Source organism: Podarcis cretensis, assembly GCF_951804945.1.
Source record: "Podarcis cretensis genome assembly, chromosome: 16".
Classification (NCBI taxonomy): domain Eukaryota; kingdom Metazoa; phylum Chordata; class Lepidosauria; order Squamata; family Lacertidae; genus Podarcis; species Podarcis cretensis.
This window is the reverse complement of record NC_137186.1, coordinates 35,567,071-35,574,253: the sequence shown is the minus strand read 5'-3', so window position 1 is coordinate 35,574,253 and position 7,183 is coordinate 35,567,071.

The following is a 7,183-nucleotide window of genomic DNA, read 5'->3' as shown; positions in this document are numbered from 1 at the left end:
CAGTCATTTTAATGGCTATTTGTGTTGCTTTCCATTGTGGTTTATGTTTCCAGATTTATTCTTGCATGCTGCCTTGATGTCGCGTGATATGGTGGTATAGAAATACTTGTATAGATAAATGTAAATTAAATACAGTAGAAGGAAGATAAAACAAGCAAATCGAGAAGGTGGGATAAGACCCGTTAGTGCAAAAATTAAAAAAAAAATAAAAAGTTCCTGCTGATTCAGTGGAGGCAATTCCCTCCATAAAACTGCATACTTCACAGAAGGAAAATAGACTTGCCACCCTTTCCCCCCCCTTTTTTTTGCAGGAAGAATTATTCCGCTAAAGTGATGTACTGAAGCAAAAGAAGAACAAACAAGCCAAAGCCTCTGGTAAATCAAATAAGCCAAGAAATGAACAGTGAAGAGGATTGTGTTTGGGGAGTAAAAGAAAAACTCAAATAAGGAACACAAATGCTTCCAAAAGCATTATATCTATACAGGACAACCTACTGTATCTCCCACTGGATTAGATGCTCTGAAGGGAAACTACAGCCAGTCTGCCACCCACCATCAGGTAAACTCCAGACTTCTCTGAATGGTTCCTCTATGTATTTTTTGAGATGCACCGTAACTACAAAAAGTGAGATCAACTTAATTCATTTACAGGGATGAATACATTGATGTATTTTTTAATGTTCTGACATTCAGAATCTAGCCTTCTCTTTTTTTACGAGCAGTCAGAGCAGAACTTTTTCCACCCATGGGCCACAGTCCCTTCTGGAGAGTCTCCTGAGGGCCACATGCTAGTGGTGGGAGGGGCCAAAGTGGGCGGAGCCTCATTTCTGCACACAGGAACACACCCCTCTCTGTCTTCCATGCAGACAAACAAAAGGCATTACCAGAGTTCAAGGACACATTCCAAGCAGGCAAAAGCACTCAAGGAGGTTGCAGGTCAAGAATGGTGAAAAGTGTGGCTGAGGAAGGGCTGTGGCCTGCAGAGAGCCCTGAAGGCCAGATGGAAAGGCAAGCAGGACTGCATTTGGCCTCTGGGCTTGAGGTTCCCCGTCCCCATGAAGTTGGTATTGCACTGTGATCCAGTTGATTCTTCATTATCTCTCTGTGGCTTTTGATACTGTCAGCCCAATGGGTTGTCTCTGCAGGAGCTCATCCAGGCTGGCCATTGGATCCTTCTGGGCAGAGAGGTGTGTAAGAAGACTTCCTGTCCCAGTTGAGTTTTGTTTGAGAAATGTGGTCCTCTTGAGCGCTGCTGTGCTCCTGCATCCATGATGATGATGTGAGCCTGACACCTGGCTTGCTCTTTGACCCTGCCGCCTAGTTTATCCTTCAGCCTGACTTGTCCCACAGCTTCTGGTTCCCAGCTTTTGGCTCACCTCAGACTGGTACCCATGGCCCAGGCTTTAATAGTTGGCTTCCCTTGGCCTTGGAACCCAACAGATTGAAGCTAACTTTGCCTGAAGTCTGGCAGGATGGAGGTTGCTGGAATCCACCCGGAGAAAAGAAATCAAAAGGCATTTGGCAGAGAGAGAGAGAAAAGTCTTCCCATAATGCTACACATCAGCTACTCAGTTACCCCTGCCGAAGGAACACTTAAATGGATGCTATGGAGATAAAAATGTCCCCTTAAGCATACTGGTGTGACACGCTCTGCCAGTGGACAAGCCACATTAACAAGACTGCCATTTCCACAAGGTGACATGGAGCATCTGACAATTAAATTGGTTCCTGTCCCTCTCTGCACAATGTGCAATTTTCTATCTTTCTCCCCATCAATAGAAGATGCAAAATGCCCATTAAAGGTCCATAATGAGAGGGCAACAGTTCATCAGTAGCCTCATGTAAAATCTCATATGCAAGCAAAGACGTACAAATAGAAACACACACACACACACACTGACATAATGTTTGCACTTAATTTATTTCCAAGGATGAATTAAGAGGGGGAAGAGATGAAGTTCCGCCTCTGGTTTATTGACCTCCTGGGTTCCTTATGGCAATAATTCATGCATCAAGTACCATCCAGCTTTTTTACAAATGAAAAAGGGAGACCATTATAATTGCCTTCTATGAAGGACTCAAACTCAGGTTGTGGTTCTTACCAAAATCTTGAATGCCCAGATTGGTGTGGTGCATAGGCAAGATGCAGTCCAAAGGCACAGCAAGAGCTATGCAAGAACAGACATTGATCCAGCAATGACACACGCCCTGCCACAACTTAGCATGGCAAGCTGTTCTGTTCCTTAGACCCAGCAAGCAACCTGGCATTTTGCCGAGAAAGCTGAACCAATTTTTGAAGGAACTTTTGCAGGAGGGGAGTCTGAGGAACTGGGGTAGGTAGTGGCGATGAAAGATGAAGTTCTGGGCCTAATAGGCAAAATAAGAAAGGACAAATCACCAGGTCTGTATGGCAAAAGTGAAGAAGGCAAATGTGAAATTCCTGATCTTCTAACAAAAATATGTAACTTGTCCCTCAGATCAGCCTCCATGCCTGAGCACTGGACAGTAGCCAATGTAGTGCCAATTTTTAAAAAGAAATCTAGGAGGGATCCTGGAAACCACAGGCTGGTTACCTTAGTGTCTGTCCTGGGTGAACTGGTGGCAAGTATTATTAAGGATGAACTAACCAAGCATATAGAGGGAAAAGCCCTGCTGAAGCAGAGTTAGCATGGCTTCTGCAAGCGCAAGTTCCATCTCACAAACCTGTTGGAGTTCTTTGAGTGTGTCAGCAACCATATAGACAGTTGACATAGTGTACTTGGGCTTTCAAAAAGCTTTTGACAAGGTACCTCACCAAAGATTCCAGAGTAAGCTTGGCAGTCATGGAATAAGAGGAGAGGTCCTCTTGTGGATCAGGAATTGGTTAAATATCAGGAGAGATGTAGAAAGTGGAGTCCCCTAAGGATCAATATTAGGGCCTGTTCTTTTTAACTTGTTCATAAATGATTTAGAGTTAGGGGTGAGCAGTGAAGTGGCCAGGTTTGCTGTCAATACGAAATTTGTCCAGGGTTATTAAAACAAAAAGAGATTGTCAAGAGCTCCAGAAGGATCTCTTCAAACTGAGCAAATAGGTGGTAAAATAAAAGTGAGGCATGTGGGGGCATAAAATCTTAGTTTCACATATACGCTCATGAGGTCTCATGCCTGGGTGTTCTGAACTGTCACTGATGGACGAGGAACAAGACCCTAGGGTCATAGTAGATAGTTTAATGAAGGCATCAACCCAGTGTGCAATGGCCATTGAAAGGCAAATTCCATGCTAGGGATTGTTGGGGATGGAATTGGGGGGGGGGACATAACCCTGCCAATATCATAATCCAGAACATAGGTGGGGAAAACTACAATTAGTTGATTGTGCCTGTCATTGGCTTGAAGTCTGCCTACCAGGGCCATGTTTACCTAGGGTGCAAGGGGTGTGGTGCACCCGGGCGCCGAATTCTATGGGACACCAAATTATTACCTACTGCATACCAGTCCCTCTCGATCGGCGGCAGTGAAAAGCAACGGGGCGCTGGGTGGATCTTTGTACCCCGGGAGCGCATATGCTAAAGACGGCCCTGCCAACCTAGCACTTGAACTCCCCACTTTCTGCCCCCCCCCCATTCCCTCCCATGAACTTATTTCAATTATTAGCTCCTCTTAGCAGCCAAGACTCTGACTTTTCTCAGTCAACTGCTCTGTCAAAACCATTCAGCCTTAACACACACACACACAAACCAACTGCGTTCTAGTTGTAAGAAGGCATTTATCTTGGAGCATTTTTGTGGCGGCGTGACATTGCTTAGCAACACCACGCAGGGTGAAGTTTCAAGTAAGTAGCTTCAGAATCTCTTTCTTAATAGGAGTTGCATCACTTGGCAGTTGACATGACTCCTGGCAGATCAACATTTCCCTGCAGAAGGATGCAAAGTGAGTATGCATATGCCGGAGGCAAATGCGTTTAGTAATGATGGTAAGGGATGGTCACTTGCAGAGAAGTCGCCATGTTTGGCAACTCTAGCTCTGGTTTGCGGGGGAAGGGGGACACATATTCTTTTGGCACCTGGAGTTTCACCATGGAGCCGCCTTTGACCCTCTGACCACTGAGATGCAGCAGGGGCAATCCCAGAATCACAGTCTTACAGCAGTCCAGTCAAAATAGAGGACCAGTGTTTTATTTATTTATCGCATTTATAATCCACCTTTCCTCCAAGGAGCTCGAGGTGGTGTACATAGCTTTCCTCTTCCCCACTTTATCCTCACAACAACCCTGTTGTGATGGCCTGGAACTCGGGCTCGGGCTCAGAACCAGAGGAGACTCAGTCTGCACCGGATCCTTTGCCTCAGGCATCATCTGAACCAAGTCTGGGGCCTGATCCTGAAGAGTCCCAGTCTGCACAGGTTCCCCTGCAACAAGTACCAGCTGGGCTGAGTCAGGGGCCTGAGCCTGCCCTGGCTCCAGATGCGGGGATTACCTTGTTGCCTTCAGCTGGGCAATCACTTACAGCTGCTCCACTACCGGTTTGGTCAGGGGAGGCTGAGGCGGCCCCTGGGTCTAGTAACCTACCAATGTCTCCTGACCTGCAGAGACTAAGGTCTGAGAGAAGGAGAGAACTGAGTACTCGCAGGAGGAGTGCTCACCTTTGGGCAAAACAGGGAGGTGAGTCGCCAGGGGATCAGGACCAGCCACTACCCTGACAAAGATAAAGGCTGTCGGACCCCACCCCAGGTTACAGGAGCAATATTGCTGTATGCATGATATCCTGTACCTATCCTTGCCTGGTTTCCCACCTCGTATCCTGCCTTGGCCCTGTCGGACTGACTCCTAGTGGAACCTTTGGATGCTGGTTCGGTCCTGGACCGCATTTTACGGGTTACCCCCAGGCCCAGCACACCTGTGAAGGTAAGGTAGGCTAAGAGGCAGCGACCGGCACAAGGTCACACCCAGAGAGTTTCATGAGTGGGGATTCGAACCCTGGTCTCCGAGGCCCAAGTCAGGGCATGGGGTGCAAAGTTGTTGCTCAAGCACTTTGTGTCCACAAACAGGGACGGAAGGGTGTGTAGATTTAGTTCTCCACATTTCTCCACCAATTTGAAAAATCCTCATGAAAATTCACCAGCATTTTGGTGCTAATTTCTCCCCAAGCAAATCCCCCACAAAACACAGTCCCTCAAAACAAAAACAACACACCACCCCCTGCAAACAAACAAACAAACCCTAAACCAACCTTTTGTTGAACTCTTGACAACCCTGACTGAAAGTTACTGCACAGACATGTTTGCTTTCATCGCAGAGGAGAAGAAAATCTAACTTCCAGTGCTGCAGATCTGCCCATTTTAAGTGTGATGATAATATCAACATACACCACCACAACTGGACAATTTAATTTTCCAATTACAGTGACGCGCGCCGGACGTATTTGTTGCGTTAAATGTGTGCCTCAGCTTTTCCACTGACTGCTCTGTGATCATGCCTTCTCTCGCTGTTAAATTCTGGATGGTTCTAATCAGCTAATCTGCTGAGCAATGATAGCTTCCGCCCCTTCCCCAACCCCCAGCCCGTCAGCAGTTGTGCTCAGCCAACCAGCCAGCCATTGTGAAGGGAAACAGGGAAATTTGCCTCCTTCCTGAAATATAATGGCAAGGCAAATCAGGTCCTAAGCAAGAAGCATAGCCAGAGAGACAGTTCAGTCAGTAGAGCACAAGACTCTTAATCTCAGGGTTGTGTGCTTGAACCCCGTGTTCGTCAAAAAGAATCCTGCATTGCAGGGGTTTGGATTAAATGACCCCTGTGGGTCATTCTACAGTTCTATTACTCTGTAACCTCGGAAGCTGTCTTGGGCTGAGTCAGACCATTGGTCCAGTTAGTCCGGCATTGCCTACACTGGACTAGCAGCAACTCTCTGCAGTTTCATGCAGATAATTTTGTCAGTTTGCATTTCTTAGTACAGAAAGTATTGATCTGATGTGTAGAGATCTTTCCTGTTCTACTTAGTTCAAGAGTGTTCTGGAAGGTTTCTTTCTATGTGAAAGAAGCAGGCAGCAGGTTTCTGATGTTTGGGTTATTCCTTCCGGGAAGCTGAGTGCAGATGGTTTAAATTGCTTCTGTTATCCTTCCTGTCAGAGGTCATGCTGACTATAATAGGTCGAGAACCACTGGATTAGAAGATTCCTTGTGCCCTTTCATTACAATCTGTTGCGCCAGGCTGAAAAATAAGGGTCCCCTGTCCTGGATCCAAAATTATAGTTTCTTTTAATTGGAAATTCTGAAGGTCTTGTCTGCTCCATTTTACCAGGATTTCTTTGCATCACAGCAGAAGTCCAACAGCCCCCCTGAGAAGGGCCTTCTTGGCACTTTCCCCTACAGCATAATCGTTCCTGACAAGCACAGCCTAATGTAACTTCATATAAAAATGTATGTTATTCACATTCAACATGATTCGACTCCCATCCCACACCTCTCGTATGCTAACTAATGTTAGCTGGTTAAATAACACGGTTATAATGAAAGATTGATAGCAGAAGAGAATGGAGAAATTAAAAGGTACAGGCAAGCGGAAAAACCTGCTGAGAATCCTAGCGCAATTTCACAATAATAGAGGATATGAAAGATGAATGTTTAATCATTTCTGGGTAAGGCCACTTTCCTGGGAAGATTGAGAATCGGCTTTCCGGTAACTCCAGAAAATCCACAAGGCGTTGTGGAGAAAGGTTGCTGCTCAACATTTGCTTTGAATGCAGAAGCTCCCTGGTTCAGTCCCTGGCATCTTCGGTTAAGACAGGGAGAGACCCTTGCCAGAAACCTTGGAGAGATAGTGTTTGTCAATAAGTACAGACATTAATAAGGGACGTGGGTGGCGCTGTGGGTTAAGCCACAGAGCCTAGGACTTGCCGATCAGAAGGTCGGCGGTTTGAATCCCTGCGACGGGGTGAACTCCCGTTGCTCGGTCCCTCCTCCTGCCAACCTAACAGTTCAAAAGCACGAAGTGCAAGTAGATAAATAGGTACCGCACCATTTACCTTCCCATTGGAGTGGTACCTATTTATCTACTTGCACTTTGACATGCTTCCGAACTGCTAGGTTGGCAGGAGCAGGGACCAAGCAACGGGAGCTCACCCCGTTGCGGGGATTCGAACTGCCGACCTTCTGATCGGCAAGTCCTAGGCTCTGTGGTTTAACCCACAGCGCCACCCGCGTCCCCAC